At 38.3% G+C, this 20,523-nt stretch overlaps 1 long non-coding RNA gene across 1 annotated transcript; it reads right to left on the bottom strand.

The window, feature by feature from the left end:
- Positions 1 to 1,875: 1,875 nt before the first annotated feature.
- LOC134141599 (uncharacterized) lies at positions 1,876 to 16,988 on the bottom strand. The gene is made up of 3 exons (XR_009958665.1): positions 16,914 to 16,988; positions 3,228 to 3,323; positions 1,876 to 2,427 (listed from the first exon to the last, which is right to left on the bottom strand). It is a non-coding gene; the product is annotated as an uncharacterized LOC134141599 (long non-coding RNA).
- Positions 16,989 to 20,523: the final 3,535 nt, after the last annotated feature.

Below are 20,523 nucleotides of genomic sequence, written 5' to 3'. Positions count from 1 at the left end.
TTATACTAAATAGTTCTATTATTATTTTGCATGTTTCATGAGAACAAACTAAGGCAACACTAACAGCAAGGAGAGAGTGGGTTTCCAGTTTTTGTAAGACTCTTTAAGATCAAACAGTTCCCAGACTAAATTCCCAGTTTTCTCCATAAGTCACACTAGCATCACTGGTCCTCTCCTGTGGACTAAGAACTCCTTCACAACATTGCTTTACTTTATGGACAATCCTCAATCTCAAGGTCTGGTGTCTCTATTTTTCACAAGTCTCGTGCAATATTAAAGAACACAAGTGGTAAACAGACACAAAAACAGGATACATCTTCTCTATTACTTACTGTTCCAAAAGTTACTTCTCAAATATAAAGAATAAGCAGAAAGATGACCAAGCTACGTGCACCCACTATCTTTCAGAGAACCATTTGTGTGAGTGTACTCAAGAACGTTGTACTGTCGGCAAACAAAAATATCTGTTGATGTCAAGAAAAACAAACCGTAATACCATCTCTTCTGTTCACAACATATCATCAATATGATCTCTCAGAAAAGTTACTAGATAGCTATAATTACTTCCCCTTATTGCAAAATTTTTACATTCTCCTTCTGGAATAATATTTTCCCTTAGAATTTCTCTTCTTTCTATCCTACTGGTTTTGCTTGTATTCAGCATTTTTGCTTCCTCTTCCTCATCCCCATGCCTTGGTGAACTAGATAGCTTCTGTTTTTAACACTTCTGAGTACCCTTTCACTAGAAGAACATATTATTTTCTATCTTTTGTGTTATACTGAGAGTAAAAGCAGGGAGTTTTTATTATTATTATTATTAACAGATCTGAAAGCCCAGGCTCTTAACTCAGCCTTCATAGTGTCTCCAGAGCTTTTCAGACTTATAAAACGATGCTTTTAATTTGGCATTTCTAGAAAAGAATCAGAGAACCTTATTTATGGAAGCTGTGTAGTACTCTTTTGCAGGTCAGAACTTTAAGTACACATGAAGACATTTAAACCTGGGGAATTATTCAGGGAACTTAACAAGGATGCAGACAGTGCTTTGCATCAGGTTATAACCACCAGGTTGGGAGACAGGAGGAAGGTGCCTACAGTGTAAAAAACATGCTCAGGAAATGAAAAGCTAAGATGGATCCCAAATTGAAGAGCAGTGCAGGAACATCAGCAGAGGTCAGAAAAGCAAGGCATTGAATAAGGCCAAGAAAGTTATTTACAGGAAAAACAAAAGGGCTAGTCAGGAATCTGGGACTGGAAGAGAAGTGACAGAGGAAGAGCATAGAACAGAAGGTCCAGAAAGATGCTAGAACTAAGGAGCAAGTAAGCAAGGAGGTGATAGACCCAGTAATCAGAGCTGGTTACTCAGCTTGTAAATGTAACCAATATCCAGCCCAGAGCAACTGAGGGGGTAAATCATGCAACACTTTGAATGCAGCAGATCATCCAACAGGCTCAGAGGTCAGTTCTCAACTGGTTGGGCTTCTCAGACTGTTATCCAAATTGGAGCCCAGCTGATGATAGAAAAGTGTGCTTTTCCAGATGAAATCTAACAGGGGCTCTAAAAATCTTTAAATAAATCACTTGGCTTTCAGAAGTGCTGAGCAAACACTGGTTCTTCTGACTTCATTGTTACTCATGCACTGAAAACTTCCTTCACTCCTGAAAAAGATTTTATAGAATCAAAACACACGCCAAAGTACTGAAGGATGAACAAAAAAAAAAAAAGAGTTGTGGTGAGATATGAAATTTGATTAATGTAAGTAAAGCTGGTGACCCCTCTGTAAATACCTCTGTAAGTTGTTCATTTCACACCCCTGAATAAATGCAACTAACAAAATATTAAAACAGATAAAAACATTTATTTATTACAACCTCTACAGCATTAAACTCTAAGTGTATGATAATTGTGGAGTGAATAATTAGCAGGGGAAAGAAAATCCAGATTAAAATTTCCAAAATTTTCAAAAAGGGCAAGAAGGAGGATCCAGGCAACTACAGGTCAGTCAGCCTCACCTCCATCCCTGAAAAGGTGATGGAACAGCTCATCCTGGATGTCATGTCTAAGCATATGGAGGAAAAGAACGTTATCAGGAGTAGCCAGCATGGATTCATCAAGGGGAAATCATGCTTAACCTGATAGCCTTCTGTGATGGAATGGCTGGCTGGGGAGACGAGGGGAGAGCAGTGGATGTTGTCTACCTTGACTTCAGCAAGGCTTTGGACACTGTCTCCCATAACATCCTCCTAGGCAAGCTCAGGAAGAGTGGGCTAGATGAGTGGACTGTGAGATGGAATGAGAACTGGCTGAAAAACAGAGCTCAGAGGGTTGTCAGCAGCAGCACACAGTCTAGCTGGAGGCCTGTAGCTAGTGGTGTCCCTCAGGGCTCAGTTCTGCGTCCAGTCTTGTTCAGCTTCTTCATCAATGCCCTGGATGAAGAGACAGAGTGCCTCCTCAGCAAGTTTGCTGATGATACCAGACTAGGAGTGGCTGATACACCAGAAGGCTGTGCTGCCATTCAGAGAGACCTGGACAGGCTGGAGAGCTGGGTGGAGAGGAATCTCACGAGGTTCCACAAAGGCAAGTGCAAGGTCTTGCACCTAGGGAGAAATAACTCCATGCACCAGTACAAGTTGGGGGCTGACTTTCTGGAAAGCAGTTCTGCAGAGAAGGACCTGGGAGTGCTGGTGGGCAAGTTGACTATGAGCCAGCAATATGCCCTTGTGGCCAGCAAGGCCAATGGTCTCCTGGGGTACGTTAGGAAGAGTGGTGCCAGCAGGTCAAGGGGGGTGATCCCCCTCCCCCTCTACTCAGCCCTGGTGAGGCCACATTTTGAGTCCTGCATCCAATTCTGTGCTCCCCAGTGCAAGGGAGACATGGAGCTACTGGAGAGAGTCCAGCGTAGGGCTACAAAGATGATCAGAGGGCTGGAGCATCTGCCCTATGAGGAACAGCTGCAAGAGCTGGGCCTGTTTAGGCTGGAGAAGAGAAGACTGAGGCGGGATCTTATCAGTGTCTATAAATACCTTAAGGAGGGTGACAAGAAGATGAGGCCGGATTCTTTTCAGTGGTGCCCAGCATTAGGACTCTTGAGAGTAGGCACAAACTGAACCACAGGAAGTTCCAGCTGAATATGAGGAAGAATTTCTTTCCTGTGAGAGTGACAGAGCACTGGAAGAGGTTGCCCAGAGAGGTATTCTCTCTGGCTCTGGAGATATTCAAAACCCACCTGGATGTGATCCTGTGCAACATGCTCTGGGTGACCTGCTTGAGTAGGCGAGTTGGACTAGATGACGTGCCTTCCAACCTCAACCATTCTGTGATTCTGTGAAAATAAAAGTTGAGTGATTTAGTCTATTGTGGGCAATAGAAGGTTTTTAGAATGGTGCAACTACCCTAGGTATTTCCAATGCAGGATTAAATGCTGTAAAGAACGGTGTCTGATGGGTGGGATTAGATGCAGTTCTGTTCTCTGGATTGCAAATAACTATTTGCTTTTCCAAGAAAGCTTTGAGGCAGTATTACTAAAAGCTCATAAGCTGTCTGCCACTAAGTGAATTTTTGTGGAAAGCATAAACATGTCTACTGGGAGAGGTTTATCACCATTTTTTCAAAGAAATGATTCTATCTAGAATCTGTGATCCTCTAGAAAGAGAATACTCTGAGCATGAATTGCATATTGTATGTGGTTACTGTTAGACAGAAACGAATCATAGGTTAGAACAGATGAAGCATAAGAAGTCAGGGACCTTCTATAAACATAGATATCTAATGCATGGATATGTGGCCAGGAGAGTATTCATCTGCTGATGATCTCTGTTGGTTTGATGTAATAACAAATGTTTTTGTTCTAGGTTCTAGCCTAAGGAAAAGAAAAACTACACCTTGTAGCTCAAACCATACGTACAGGATAATTTCAGACATACATAACCAATTTCTTAGTCCAAAGCAGAAGAGAGTAAGATCCATACTTTAGCTGGTAGTTTAATACAACAACATGGAAGGCAGAAAGCAATATCTAATTCACAGATTGTAAAGGACGACTTTAAGACGGATTTAGGAAACTACAACACGTTCCTAAGACATACCTGGATTTGAGTAAAATAGTTCTTTATAGAGGTGTTTTAAAATTGCATCTCCAGCTTCAATCAAGGGCATGTTGATGGAACAGGAATACAGTGCAGAGGAACTCAAGTGACAAAGTGCTGAAGAATGTTTTACATAAGAGAATCACAGCATGAGGAGACTTGCTAAGAACTCTGCTGGCAGGACTCAAGGAGGAACTGAGGCACTTTAATAAGATGATCGGGGTAAATGAAAGCAAAATAAAAAGAAAAGAAGAAGAAAGGCCAATGTAATAGAAATTTTGTCTGACTACAAAGGCTGAAGAGATGAAAGGCAAAAGGAACTTCATATATTTTCTACCTTCTTGTTTTTGGTCTCGGATGCACTGACGTTTCTCTGCAGATGTCAGCAAGTCAGAAAGTAAATCAAAAGAAACAGCTCTGATCTGGCTTTTGAAAATTAGTAGACCTACAGAGGCTGTAAAATGGCACATCACGCCACCTATATAATGAGGTGCAGCAGATGGGAAGGAGGATAAATTACATCAACTCCTAAATGAGAAGGCTGGTAGAAGAGAAGGATCTGTTTTGCTGGAGCTTTTAGTAGGAATCATTTGTGTAACAGCACTTTGAGCCTCAGCTTTGGTTCACTCTTTCCTATACAGAACAAGTGCTGTTGGACAAAAGATCTCAAGGAGCTAACCTCTGGATGAGAGCCGTGGAAAGCTATGCTCTCTATAAACTGTTTCCAGAAAGCTTGCAAAACACTGAGCCAAAGCCAATTTTTTGCTCACATTTTGCTAGTGTTTCAGAAAACATTGTGAAGTTAAAAGAAATTACCTAGGTGTCATGATTTGTAAGCTACATCTGAAAATGTTAATCATTAACTTGTTCAATAATTTCTTTTGACATTCACAGAATTTTGTCTTAAAATTGTAGCAAGTGAACAAATTAGATCCATAGATAAATGTAAAATAAATGCAATATTTTTGATGAGGTAAAAAATCAAAATCAAAGGGAAAAGAGGGGGGAAAAAAAAGTGAAATAAGTACCTAAGTTGATAGAATTTTAAATAAGCTTTTGAAATTTGGTCAAAAAGCTTTAATATAGTTAGACAACAAATTTCTCATGAAAATTTAGGAGAGATGCACATTAATGTAACTATTCTGATGAAAAAATAAAGTGCTCAAAAGAGCAAGTTGAAAGATAGCATTCAAAAAATGGCTATGGTCTCTTTCATTTATGTTTTACCAACACATTCATTTGAGGTCTCTCTACCCTTACTGTGAAATAAAAATGGGATGGGTATGTAAGCAAGCATAACTTGTTAAGATCGAACTAATCCCTGCAATGCTGCTGCTGTACTTTTTCTCCTTGAACTTTTGTGGGTTTTTTCCACTAGTTTTCATGTAACTACACTTGCTGAGCAAAATCAATTTCATTCCTGTGTGTTGATATCCAGACAGTGAGTTTTACATCTACTTCTGTGAACATTCACACGACCAAAAATGACAAATTGAAAAAGCATCATCTAACTTAATTTACAGCTATCAATTAAGCTCAAATTACCAAAATAATAAAGTAAAAAAATTATGTCTATCAACATAAAAATATTAGATCTTTTTGTTTGCAAATATATTTGCAGAAGTCATGTAGAACACTGGTCATTAAACAAGTCAGGTTCTTCACTGGTTCATTATTAGCTTTATGTTTAACTATTGCACAAAGTTCATATTAGTAAGTGGAACACCATAAAAAGTGGACAAAAAAAAGGTTAGGTCAAGTTATGTAATGATAAATATCAACATTAAATTTTGACCAGTACTTGAACTAGCTGCACAGTTTGAGTTTTTTCAGAAAGTTAATTTCCTTTCTCTTTTAATTTCATATTATTCTGCTACTCATCATTACTGAGAGCTACAAATGGAAATACTGGAAAACATAATATTCTCAAAAACCACACAAATCGGGTTATTCCTCTTCTGTTTCAAAGCCCGAGGAGCCAAAAACCTCAAAGGGAATTCTGTTCTAATGAGATTTCTCCTCCAAAGATTTTTGGATGCACTTGAATACACATTTGAACCCTTCAGGGTCTATCTGATCAGGAATGAAGTGCTGGGCAACCTTCATATTCTCATGAGGCCAGCATGGCCTGACCTGGAACATCTTGTTGTGCTGGAAGTGACAAAGTAATGAAACTAATAGCTTTATTAGAATTAAAAGGCTAAAAATGAATCAGGAAAAGACCAAGATAATTAACTAGAGCTCAGTAACTTTATCAGGGTATTTAGTATCATATCTCAGCTGCCATTGCAATACATTTCCACAAAACCAAAAGACTAAGTTTCATGTATAATAAATGAAAGTGCAATCTCTCTTTATCAGGACACATTGACATCTATGCTGACTTTCATTTGAGGATAAAAGATTAGGATGCCAACTGAATGACAGAGTGACCTTAAATGGAGTGATCCAGGGCAGAGTAAATTGACAGAAATACACAACAGTTTTGCAGAAAGCAGAGAGGATTTGCTGGCAGACAGCTTTTAAGCACAGCAGCTTTCTAGGCACTAGGGAATTATACATTTTTGCTGTTGCTTCTGCATGTTACTGCTTTAGTCATTTAAATTGCTGTGCAAAATGGTAAACATTTGTGAGTGAAGCATTCCAGGAATATAGTATCTGCAGCCATTTTTTCCCTTCTCAGAAGCAGAATAAACTACATGAATGCAACCTGTTAACCCATCTAATGTCCCTATAATACCAAACAGACCGGAGCCTTACCTACAACCTGAATGTTTGCTCTCATTCTGACCAAAAAGCTCTAGCTGGAAAGGACTGTGGGAAACTGAGATTATAATAGACAGTGATTTGGGGGACTAATGCAGATTGGCAGGTTGAGTTGAAGACGAGTTTTGGAGGAGCCGAGCATGCAACCCAGGTTTCACAGGTTTATGAACACTGAAGCACAAGTTTGGCTATTGATTATGGGTTTCTAATAGGGAGGGAGATTTCTCTAACACCTTTTTCTTATCTGTTCTACTAAATAAAACTAGGGATATAGCAGCATCTAGCTCTGCAGTTCCCATGGAGACAAATATGATAATGAAGTGATTGAAAGGGACATGAATAGCAGAAAGCAAGATCCCTTCTTCTGTCCCATTTTCTTAAAAATTCTATTCACTGTAGTGCATTACCAAGTTTATTTGTTTAAGCAGCTAATACAGTTCATTTCATTTCAACTCTGGTCCCTACAATTTCAGATCTTAGATTAAAAAACAACAATGCTAAGAACTGAGAAGACATTAATAAGGGCAATGACATGGGAGGCATAAGAGCAGATCTGAGCGTAGACAGAATACTGAACAACACTACACTGCACGCGAAGCAGCAGTTGTGCGCTGCCTATTGGCTGTGCTTCAGGTAAAGTGATCCTACGACCTAAAGATGTCATCGCTGGCCTCACTGAAATGAATAGAGAGAAACAACTGCAGACAGAATTTGGTTTATTGCAGAAGCAAGGGCTTTCTGCAAAGAAATACAGTTTTACGTCAAGCATAAATGATGAAAGACTCCTTACTGTTGGTCTTTTCTATGTACTTGGAACATCTTTGCTACACATATGCATTCCTTCCTTTGCCCTCTGTAACTACCCCTTTCCATTATCATCTTTATCTTACTGAGCAGCAGCCTATGATTCTGAGCCAAAAAATTGTGCGGTTTGTCAGCAGTCCTGTATTTCTGGAGCAGACAGAGATTGGCAGTGTTTGTTTGGCCAAAGATTGTAATATGTTATTCCAAAGAGAGCGATGTTTTTTCTTTCTTTTTTTCTTTCCCTCCTTCCCCATACCTCATCATAAGCTACTTGTAAGAACTTTTTGAAACATAAGCCAAGAGCAGATTTTAGTTGGTATTTAGTACTGACCTCTTATCTTCACAATTAGAAGTAGGCAAAAAAACAAACAAAAAAAATCCAAACATACTTCTTGGATTTTTACATTAATTCCTTTCACATGTGTTTGTCCTTCAGAAGCGTTGCCCTGAACAAGGCTTCTGTCGGAGTTGGTTAGGAAAACAGCTAATTTCTAGTCAATATCACAAACTACTTTAGATTAAAGTCACAATTTCCCATCACTAGTATTCACACTAAAACTCAGTTTCTGCTACTGACTTAAGGTATAGAAATAAAATCACCTGCATCTCAAATGAGCCATCTGGAATTCTGAATTCAGCAAATATGAACTAACTGACTGCGAATAAGCTTCCAAACAAGAATTACAGAAACTAGCCACGAAGGAAGGAGAAAATCTGATCTACTTCAGAAACTTTCAAACATAAAAGGTGACAGATTCACTGAATACTGTATTCATTTTAACCAATCATGCAGAGAAGAAAGGCTTTGCAGAGGATCAGCTGAAGGTGCCTAATTAGTCCAATGGATTTTTGCACAGAGATGAGCACAGGCCAGAAGGATGCCAGCTAGGAGCAGCAGTAAGGCAGGTGGTACAATTAGTGTATGACAACACTTTCACAACACAGAACAAAATCAGAGCCAGCCAGCTGTTGGTATTCATTGCAAAGAATGAAGGCAACAACTCGAAGGAAGAACTGTTAAGTCCTGCTGTAAGACATTAATCTGGATTATTGTAGTCATAAGAAAAACAAAGGCATAGTAAGAGTGACTGGACATTACATTTAATAATTGGGCTGTTCAGAAAAGATAGATGGTAGTAAAGAAATAGGAAGTGGTAAATAGATAAAATAAATTGAGTTCAAGACAAATCAGAGGAAGAAGCATACAAGCAAAGAATCAGAAGTGCCATTATTTAAAAAAAGAGAGGAAAAGCGATCTTGGCAACTACAAGGCTTGACTAAAATCAGAAAAAAATATGAAAGAATAAGAACTAGTGTATATATAAAATATAGTGAAAGACAATCTGTTATTTTTACTTATTATAGTAACTGATTTTCTAGAGAAATTTGAAAAAATCCAATCCATTGGACTGCAGAAGAACATTCAATAGGGTCCCAGAGAGGAAACATTATTTATGATGAAGGAGATGTGGCATAGTTCTGAACTTCAAGATGATCTAACAATGCTGTGAAAAAGAACTATTGGTGATTACAATTTACAGAAGTTATATGATTTTTTTTTAAGAAACAGGATGTTTCTGGTGATAGAAAATAGAGATGCATTATCAACATAAATTAAAGTCTTTCAGGAAGCCCTTGTTGCTGGTAATTGTCAAAAGCATTGAAAAAAATCTGTTTCACAGCAGAGTTGTGCTTTTAGGCACTCTAGTTCTGTATTAGAACTAGGATTCTGCTATTAAATGGAGAATCATCACATAGGAGAGACAAAAAGCAAAAATCTGGGAGTATTAGCTCATCACTGAAGGTACCAAGAAATGTAACTTTGGCATGACAAGCTCAGCTCCAGGCTATGTGCAAGGCAAAGTATTGCCAGTGAAATACAACACAATTGTACAATGCTGTTGTACAAAGCATAGCAGAATGAGGTAATTCTACTCATCCATGTTCAAGAAAAAATAAATTAGAACAAAGACAAAAAGTGTTCCTGAACGGAAAGAGATAGTTATCTTACAAAAGGCAAATATTTGTCCAAGCAAATGCAAGCTGATCAAAAGTGCAACTGCTCTTTGCTACCATAAAGAGGAGGACAATTAGTTAAGCTAGAGAACATAGAAATTAGTACATATGAACTAGCAAAATATACAGTTGCTGCAGAAGTAAGAAAAGAGATTTAACTATTAAAGCATTGAGGTTCTTGAACAGCCAGAAAGTAGAAAGAAGATCAGAAAAACTGCCTAAGGTTAAGATAGAGCGAATAGTAATACGACAATCATTCTGGGGTATATTTTGGACTTAATAGGCCCAAGTGCTTGCTCCTGGCCCTAATTTGAGTGTTCTCCCTCGTTGCTCTCTGCAACCTCTCCACAGCTTGCAAATTCACATAGCATCATCTCCAGGTAGGGGCTCTCTCACATCCAGCCTGTGCTTCACACATTGAGGCCTCATATAAAAAGCATATTGTCAGTGGCTCTTTAAATAGTAATTTAAAAAAAAATCTTCAGGGAATCAAAAACATGACAGAGAGTATAGGATGGGACTGGATGCTGCAGCTTTGATAAAAATCTTGAACCTGACTACAGCATAGAACTCATTTACTCCAGAGGGTTAATAACAAGTTGTTTTACAAAAGAGAGTTCTGTTTACAGAGAAATAGATATTTGCATTTATGTTCATGTTTTCCTTATTACAAGATATTCTTGAGTGTAAGCAGGGAACGGACTAAACTGGAATCAATGCTGTGTTTGCTGTGTTCTTGATTAGAGCCACCAGAATCCAAAACAGGACAGATCTCAACATCAGATGCCACAGAATCACGAAACTTGAATTTTAGGCAGAAGATAGATTTATTCATTTTCAAAGAACAGCCTCAGCCTTTTAAATTAAAGAGCATCTCTGCAGTTAAGACTATGCACAGGCAGTTGAGCAGTTCAGGTCCCTCCTACTAAAAGGCTTAATTCTACACAGCACTCACAGTAGAGACTGATGATCATCTGCTAACTCCAATGATTTGGTAAGAGGGCTTGCAAAATCTTTATCTGTTTTCTGGCACATTAACTGGACTGAGTTACGCTCCAAACTAGCATAATGGCCAGAGTAGTCCCTCTGATAGCCATTATAAACAGTTGCATTGAATTCTTGCCCATTTTTCCCTGTGAAAGAAAGCCACTAGGTCTGGACTATTACAAATCCTTTTTTGTTAGAGCAGCTCAGCATGTTTCATGGTCTGTGACAGGGGAAATACTGCAACTCCTCAAGGAGCTCTGTAAGGATTTTCTTGGAAATAAGACTTCTCAGTAGTGCCAAAATGTGACCTGCAGTGCCATATCCTACAGCTCCCCTCAGGCAGAGTTGGTATGTGATAAGCAACCTCAGCCAACGGTAGTGAACACACTCACCTTAGCAGTGAGGTAACCCTATGTGTTCAGCAGATATAACGTGCAGGGGGGGAAATGAAGAGTGCAAACCTCGAGGGAAAAAAAGTAAAAAGCAAGAAAGCTGAGCTTAAAGAGAGCACAGGGTCAGTAGTTACAACCGGTGTAGTAGACCAAATTTTTTTCTGATAGAACACCATCCATAACTTGGGTATTGATGGCTCTTAAGATTCTTTCTCCATAGTAGAATATTCTAGGTCCAAATATGTACAAAAGCGAAGTTCTGAAATCCCTGAAAATTCTTTCAAAATTTATTTTCCTTTGTCATCTCAATGACAATCCCATGTTTTCATATTCCACACCAATTAGGTACAGCAGAATCATCATTTAATAACATTACACTGTAAAATCCTTACCTAGTTGAAGGATTAATTTAATCTGAAAGAAAGTGAATAAAAAACTTCTTTGCCAGGAAATATGGTGTGCTGAGGTATTTGGTGGCTCCGGATTCCACAGTTCCCATCACATACCATTTTTTTGATCAAAATCTTTTCCAACATAATTGAAAGATGAAGATACCTGTGAAAATTATATTAATTGAAAGGCATTGGCATTTTCAAAGGCAGTTGGTGCTAATGAGCCCAGAAAGAAAAGCTATAGCCAGCTATATAAGTAAAACAGCACGACACTTAACCCTTTGCTAAGAATGGTAATTAGCAAGAAGGTCAGGCTCAGTATTAATGAGGTAATATTTTTATTTCAGTGAGATTAAGTTTAACAAAGCAACTGGTCCAGTGTAGGGAGGAAGAATTGCTAAGATCTACAGCAATACAGAGGTGGAAGTAAAGTCGCCCACTCAGAAATGCCACACGGTTACTCCAGCCTCTTAAGAATCTGTGGCACAAGGAGTTTCAAAGTCATATGAATGATTAGGGAGGCTAAATCCCTGAGTTTGTCACTTGGACTCTAAAAAATAAGATAAGATAAGATAAGATAAAAACTACTACTCCTCCTCTCTGCCACAAGCACTTAAATGGACAATGTGGAGGTAAGATACTCTGCCCTTCACCCAGTGCGACTGACAGACCAAAACCTTGCCACAGCACTCAAGCAAGCCAAATTTCATGGTGCATTTTGTGATGGAGGACATCTAACTGCCTTTGTCCTGACAAGAGAAGTTCAGCATATTGATCCACAGGATGATTTTATATTTACAAGAATGCTAGTTTCTAAACTATCTGCATAATCTCTTGCCTCTTCAACCAGTCACAGGTGGGAGGAACCCTTTGAAGTGAAAGGAAACATTATTAAAATGAGCCCAACGGATCATCTTCTCCTGCTACTGTTAATCACTTCAAATATGTGGGAATGGATTTGAATGTTTGTTATGGTGTGCTGAGAAAGAGATAACATACATTTGTTCACCAATTCTGTAGAAAAAAACAGCATGACTTGAACTGGCTTTGAGTATTGATTTTCTCACTCTATGCCACACCCACAGTCCCTATTTTCATTACATCATGAAGTGTTGGACTTGATTTTTCCTACTAGGCATATTTGTGGCTTAGTAATGGGAAATTGCAGAGGAAATCACAGACTTCATTTCTCTTCCCTTATAATGCATGTCTCCCTGCTCTTGCATAGAGTCCTACCAAGCAGTGTGCATCTGGCAAGAGGCACTCTCCCAAGTAAGCAAGTGCACACCAGTGAAAGCAGCAGTGTTTAAAGCTGGCATGTTCCTTGAGCACTGACTTTTATTGCCATTCTCGGTTCATCACTTCAGTACTTGGTGGAGCTTTGAATTCTCTTGGCTCACAGTTCCTTGCTCTTTACACCACAAAGCATACATCAGGCCTACATCCTCACAGACATTATCCCTTATCATCTGCTTCAGAATGAACAGGACAATTAATAGGAAAATTGAGGAGAAACATTCTGCTTAGACATGTCAATGCATACAACTGCATTGTGTTCAGGCAAGTGGTTCTTTGTTCTTTGTTCCTGTTTTAGTATCTTGCTGCTTTTCGGCAAGCATTATACCTTGGCAGTCGTTCAGGAATTCTGAAATGTTTTCACATACCAGGTTGTTATCAAATGTGCTAGCAAATATATTCTTGAATTATTAGTTCCAATACCATCTAGACTGAGCTAAAACTTGGCATTATAGAATGGCTGTTTGGAAATCTAAATAAAACAAAGCCCTTTGCTAGTGGGCAAGCATCAACACTACAGGCAAAAGCATCAGAGCTGGCCCCTTTGTTGGTAGTCTCAGCATAGATACCTAGCTCAGTGTAGTGTTAAGCAGGCTAGAGAGTCCAAATTTTAACTCTCAGAACTGGTCTTCACAAATCAGACCTGCAGCAGTGCCACAAGTTTCAAAAAAGGCTCAAAGAAATGAACAAACATTCCAGTTGTCTGTACTCTGCCTGGATTGATCTTGAGAAGACCTGAGCATCTGTAATTTTTTAGAAAACAATCAGTCCCTAGAGCTGCCAGATCAACCTCTTCCATCGGCCCAATAACACTTTTTTTCTCTAGGATTTCCAATGCTTTACAGTATTCAGAAAGGCCTGGTGAGTGAGGAGGACTTTGACTAAAGAATAATTCCACCTGTCCAGGCTGCAGCAAGTACTGTTATATACTTCTCACAACGAGTTTTCTGAAAATCCTCTCCGTTCTTTCAATCCAGAAAATTGTATATGCAATTACATAAAGTGATTACTGAAGTCTATAAAGCTTGAGAAGTTAGTTATCTCTGGTATTTAACAGCCAAGATTCTCTATTAATACACGTTAATACGCTAATAACCATTTGTTAACAGTAGTAATTGACAACTTGTGAGAAAATTACACTGTATTTAATAAATGGTGCTGGGGAAGATGTACAGCAGGACAGGACCAGCATCTGTGTATGCAACAGTAGTAACAGACTCCAGAATTTGTTGCTAAATTTTCTGACTATTCTTCCAGCTAATCAGAGTAGACTTCTAGTTTGGTGTTACAATGGTTAAGAGTTAGACATTGTTAAATGTAAATACAATTGAGGTCAAAATCTGCTTTGCATGTTAAAAGGTGTTCTGTCACATTTTCAATTTCATGAGAGTTTTCAGTTGCTCTATTCCCCAAACATAAGTCTGGTGAAAGCTGGATGTCCATCTTGTGGCACTCCACACCTCCACTCTCAGTCCCTCTGTAAAAAACACTTCATATTACTATCATTCTCTGGATATTAGGTAGCTTTGAGGGATTCAATCAAATTTGTCTGAAAAGCTGCTGTAGTTTATACATAGGTTTCAGTCCATTAAGACAACAGCTCTAATGCTGCGGAAAAGTAAGCCTCTCCCTTTTACGTCCTGTGGAGGCTAAGAGCATTGAAACTTGGTTCATTTTACTATATTAACGATAAACTGGTCTTTCTGTTCTTGTACCTTTGTTGAAATACAGTGTCATTAGACTGTTGTCCTTAAGAGGCCTCCCCACCAAAACTGCTAAACTCATTTCAGTCTAGATCAACATGAAGAAGGTATTTCCATCTCCTGCTGCAGGGAGTCACATGCATCTCATCTTGACAGCTTTGAAGGGAGAAGCAGTCCCTATAGAACTAGGGAAGGAACGAGATGGCAGGCTGTCCAGCAACAGCCAGTGTCATCTGATACAGCAGCCCATCACACTATTATGTGAATGAAATGCAATGCACAAAAACTCCTACATTTCCCTGCTGGCTTTTATATGCTGGAAGAGGATTCATCATGCACATTTAGGGGTTTGACAGTTCAGAATTTGTTCCAGTAACAACAATGCTCAGAAGTGGAAGCTTCCTGAAAAATTACTTAAGATGAGAGCAGTTAAACCTCCTCGGAAAAAAACATGACATAGGATGAAAAGTTGATAATATTTAGTAGAACTAGGGTGTTGGATGATGCCATCTCATTTAATGTCCTGTCCATGTAACTCATTCTCATCACCACACTATTGCAAATTCATAATTCCTACTAGGTCCTGAATTTGTCCCTACCCACTAGAAACACAGAAGGAGCAGATGCTCCTGCATTGGTTAAACAAAAAGGCCAGAGAGGAGCTGGAAGACCTATAGCAGATAGCGATAGTGTAACCAAAGCAGACAGTGCATAGTATATCCTTGTTCTTCTACAGTAGGTTCTACAACACTGCATCTTGTTCCAAGACAGAAACGCAAGAGGAGAAAGTTGCTGCTGGCTGTCACAAACAGCACCCAGAAATCTGCAAGATTCCTATTCCTATTTTTGATATCTGTGTCAGATGGATGCAGTAAGTGGTTGAATTTAATGGCAAATAACTAACCAGAGTCTACTACCCCATGGACCATAGCTGGACTATGTGATACACTAAATGAAAACTCCAAGCAAACACAGGAATTCTCTCTGAAACATCTGCAGTTGCTTCCTATGGGTTACAAATTTCTATATAATCTCTTCTGCCCAGGAGACTTGCTAGTTTGCTGGCTTCTTCAAGTAAGCCAGCAATTGCTACATAGTAAGCTACAGTAGAAATTCAGATTTTGGGGCTTTGTCCTCTGGCTTAGAAGTGCTCTAATAAGGCAAAAAAAATGGACTCCTAAATTCTAAATGTGGGGAAAACACAAGTATTTGTGGGAAAAATTCCCTAGTCTCATATCCTCAAAAGATCAATTTTCTTGTACCGTTTGCCACTAAAAACAATGAAATGTGCTTCAATAAAATTTGAGGGTTTTTAGCCTTCCTCTCCTCCTCCCATTTTTCTTGTACTTCTTTCTGCAAATTGAATGCAACAGATTGAACAATGTCCAGATTTTCCTTCATCACTTTTCTATACTCCTTTTTAACAGTATAGCTTTTTCAGAGGCTAAAGTTTTGAAATGCTGAGGAGGAAAAGAACAAAAAGGAAACTATTCAGTTCTTCCCTTCTGCTAGCAAAAAATAATAAAAATGATCAATAAGGAGGAAAAAGGAAGAAACGTATGTCATCTCTTATTTTCAAAACTATGTGGAAGGCACAGAAGGGAAAAAAAGATTAATGTTTGAGGAAAGTTCTGCAAATATTTTATAGATTAGTCTCAACATTTTACGTTAAAGACAGTATCGGAACTGAATAATGTCAGAAACAAGGTAGAGCTCTAAAAAGGTACAATCAGAAAGCACTCACAGTAGCAAAACTGAGTAAAGTCACACAATTCAGAAGTTTTAAAATATTTGAAAAATAACAAACATATCCTTTCATATTACTGTAATTTCTATTGTTAGAGCAGGAATTAATTTCTCTATAGCACAGAATGAATCATCATCATTCCGTATTTTTACTGAAATTTTATTTTAAGAATAAATGTATGCTTCCTTGTGTCTTCTTGTTTGTAACCATTCTGGTAACATAATTCTCCTTTCACAGGCATTCACCTGATTCCACGAAAGAGTATGGGGATTTCTTTTAGAGGCTACTTATCAATAAATGTCTAACAGCATATAATGGAAGCACGCTTCTGAAGGAGACTGTTTAAAGTACAAAATTTATTCAGTATAATTATACCCCCAAAATAAACAAACCTAACTTTCCCCATTTAATTCTGAAAAGTATGAGTTTTAAACTAATAAATTTTGGAGGCACTGCTAGTAAATTTTAATATTTCTCAAGGAGGAATGAATGACTTGTAATTTATTAAGATGTTACCTACTCCTATTTTAATTAAATCCAGGCATCAATAGCAATTCCTCCAAAATAAGATATGAAAATACAAATGCAACAAAATAAGTTAACAACATTGTGTTACCCTGAAATAAAATGAGCCAGGAGCAAGGAGAGATGACTGAGAAACTGAGAACTAGAAGGAATCTGGGTATGCCCATCTCATGCAAATTTGTGCAATATTTTACAATACCTGCTGCATTCTGCATGCATTTCACCTCAAAGAATCTCCCGCTGGTTTGCTAAGGACTGGCAGTTGAAGTGCCTTCTGTGAACAAATGGCTTATGAAATAACACCTACCCTGGGGCTCCAATTAAAAAAAAAAAAAAAAAAAAAAAAAAAAAAAAAAAAAAAAGATAAGGTACATAGGAAAGAGAGGATCACCAGAGAGACCAGCTGTCCCTAAAACTGGAGCAGATGTATTCCTTTTCTAGGATACAGACTCTGGTCCCACACACTGCTCTGACCATGTCCAAAGACATGTTGTTCCTGCTGTGCCAGGAGTCAGTGATAAACTCTGATCAGCTGCAACAGGAAAGCAGCAGACTTGGAGACAGCAGAAAGAAACAGGCTGTCAGATTTCAAGTGTTATGGGAAGTTTAACAGATAGGCTATATCACAAACAAACACTTTGAAATCTTCCTCTACTTTCCTTGCAATATATTAACACACCTTGTTATTTGTATTACAAAAATCTTGGAACTCAGTAAAGCTGGAGGTCCACTTTATTAAATATTTTATATAGTAAGAGAGGCCCTTAAATCTTAACATTTAAAAACATAAGGTAGGCAGAAAGTGAAGAAAAACTCTTTTGCATCTTGTTTGAAGCTCAGTTAACACCACAATATTTCCAACATCTTTAACCGTTCACCATCTTTCCCCATACAAAATTAGCTGTGCTCATTTTTATAAATGGAAACTGAAGTGCCAAAAGGCTGAGGAAATCGTCCAAGCTCGCAAGAGGAGTAGCAGAGGTAGTTGTGAATGAATCTCACTGCAGCAAGACCAGTTCTTTAACTGCTTGACAAATCTCTCTCTCAGGAACAGTTTTCACTTCCATTAGTATGTGCCAGTGAGATTTTAGGAGTACCAAAATACTGAATCTGAATATAGGTATAGGTATACTATACATCCCATGAGAGGAGATGCTGTATATTTAAATAACAGGAGATGCTAAAATAGATTCTGCCTTGAAACAAAGCTAAAAAAAAAAAAAAAAAAAAGAAAAAAAAAAAGAGTTGCTGGGTTTTTTTTTTTTTCTTTGTAGGAAAGACCTTTGAAAAGTCTGTGCACAAGCTGCCAGACTTAGTTTTCCACATATCTATGTAATCAAAGCTATCAGGTTGCATACCCAGGTACTGGAGTTCTGATGAGCACAGATGAGATACAGTCTTCTCAATGTATTGCTTTCTACTTGCTGATCCCTTCCTCAGAGAGACAAATAATCCAGTTTTCTGATGAGAGCTGGATTCCGTAGAGATAGATAGGCTGAAGCAAAAAAAAAAAGCAGGGGAGATGACTAGAGAAGAGTAGAAAATTAGAAAATAAAATAAACAAGGCTTTACTTTAGTCTCAGCTAAGCTCAGCTTAGCTATCACATTTCCTTTAGTTTGATTTTGTCCTTTCAGATTTTCCCAGAATTCCTGAAACTCAGCATAACAAAATAGAAACAACGTAATTGCCAGGTTACCCAAGAGGAGTCAACAGACTACCCTGAAGAACAGATAACGCAGTCCTGCACTGTGTCCTTACTAGTTCTGTCTCACAATAGTCAGAGCTTTGGCTTTAAGCTCTTCTCACTTTGCTACTCAGCTTAAAAATTCTGATATTACTCAGACCCCTTATCAGTGGAAATGCAGTGGCCTCTGCATATTATGCAATAGATCGCAGTGGAAAAAGTATACATTTTAAGAAATTAATGCAATAACATGCTCAGAATAGGAACAGAAATTCAGCAAGAAGTGTTGCCTCCCATACACATCACACGTTGGTGATTTTACACTCTTGCAAAGATCCTGTGGACTTCATGGAGTGTTGACTGATACAATCCTAATTCTTGCTTGGAGAGGCAAAATGTTGCTGATCACTAGGATGTGCAGTCTGTCTCTGGAAAAGGCTCAGGCTGCAGGCTGCCAGCTTCTTCCCAGTTCCAACCTGGGTAAAGAGCGGGAGCTTGATGGAAGTGGCAAAGAAGTTGCCACAGATCAATACATCTTGCTCTTGCACAGGAGGCAGCAGCTCCCAGTTCTCAGTGACCTCTAGGACCACAATCTTTGCACCCAGCCTAGAAGAGATTTCACAAATTTGCCCCATATCTATGGTTGTAAATACAAATCCCAGTAAGTTTGTAGGAATATTCTTCATTGAGTACCAGCCATTCTTGGTAAAGAGAAGGCCAAAACTAATGGTGACAATGTATGCACATTTACAAAGGTGAAAATGTGAAAAGTGAAATGCCATAAAGGAGAAAGAAGATTAAATGCTCACTGCTCTGATGAGCATCTTTGCTGTACATATTCCAAGAAAATATAGATTCTCAGATCAGCAATCTTAGTGTTTAAGGTTAGTGTAGGAGAGTAGAATATTGTTTTCCAGAAATATCTGGGGTTTTAGCTTTTAGCTTGCTTTTTTTAAAAAAAAAAAAAAAAATTTTAACTATACATTCTCTTAACTTTATATTTTAAAAATATGCTCCAAGAACTTCAGTAACTTTTTGAATTTGAATTGTATTTCACTTTGTTCTGAATGCTAGTGTTTCTAGGCTTTAATCCTGCCTGTTTATTCTATGCACATGTTTGTTCATTCACTTGGCTTGGTATATAATGAGGTTGTTGGCAGTTGGGGCTTTTTTTTTTTTTTTTTTTTAAGTATCATTAGATTTTATGATATCTACAAGTTCAACATAGCGGAATATTCACCTTATTAAAATGCACAGAACAATATCCACCAATTAATACTGGCTGCAGGAGTAGTGATGCAGACACTATGAAATAAAACTAATAAAAGAAATCATTTTCCTATCCTGATATTTCTATTGCATTCTGTCTTCCAAAGAAAAAAGAAATGCTTCTGTCTCTTTCCAAAGCCAGTCCTCTGGTTAAATATAGAATGAAAACATGCATACACTATATTCACACACACATTCATTTAAAAAAAATGAAAAAAAAATCTTAAAAAATCTTTTTGTCCAAACACCATGTTCTCCCTCAAGAAATATGAATCAACCCAAAATGACAGCTCCCCCCCCCAAAAAAAAAAAAAAAAAAAAAAAAAAAAAAAGAGGAGCTAGTAGAGGAAAAACTGCTTGCAAAAGTCAGCTCTGTGACACAGCTTTCACATTTGCAAGGAAACTCAGGGAAAATAAACCTTTATAACTACACAAGACTCCTCCCCCAACAGTGAAGAGACAAAAATCATAGACATGTGACATGAGCTGATTCACAGGACTCTTTAGATTTCTCAAGATACTTTGTTCTTGGAATGAATCTTTGTACCTGGAATGAATCTGTCATGCTATGGTAGCAAGACCAAAGCACTATGCAGCAGAAGAGAGCGTGTGTTCCCTGAGGCTCCCCAGGAGAGCAATTCACCCATTAGCTGCTTGTATGAAGCATCACAGCTTTCTTCCTTCACCATGACCACACATGCTGGATACAACTCGCCAGCAGAAAACACAGTCAATTATCTGCTATACAGAGTCAAAGACAAGGAGGTCTTCTTCTACATAACCCATGGAGCTATGCAGCAAATATATGATACACAAATGCAACAGCAGGGAGCATGCAGAGCAAACAAAATGTAA

This window comes from Rhea pennata, chromosome 5 (genome assembly GCF_028389875.1).
Source record: "Rhea pennata isolate bPtePen1 chromosome 5, bPtePen1.pri, whole genome shotgun sequence".
Taxonomy (NCBI): Eukaryota; Metazoa; Chordata; class Aves; order Rheiformes; family Rheidae; genus Rhea; species Rhea pennata.
Note: the sequence above shows the minus strand (reverse complement) of the source record. Positions and strands in the feature narration are given on the sequence as shown.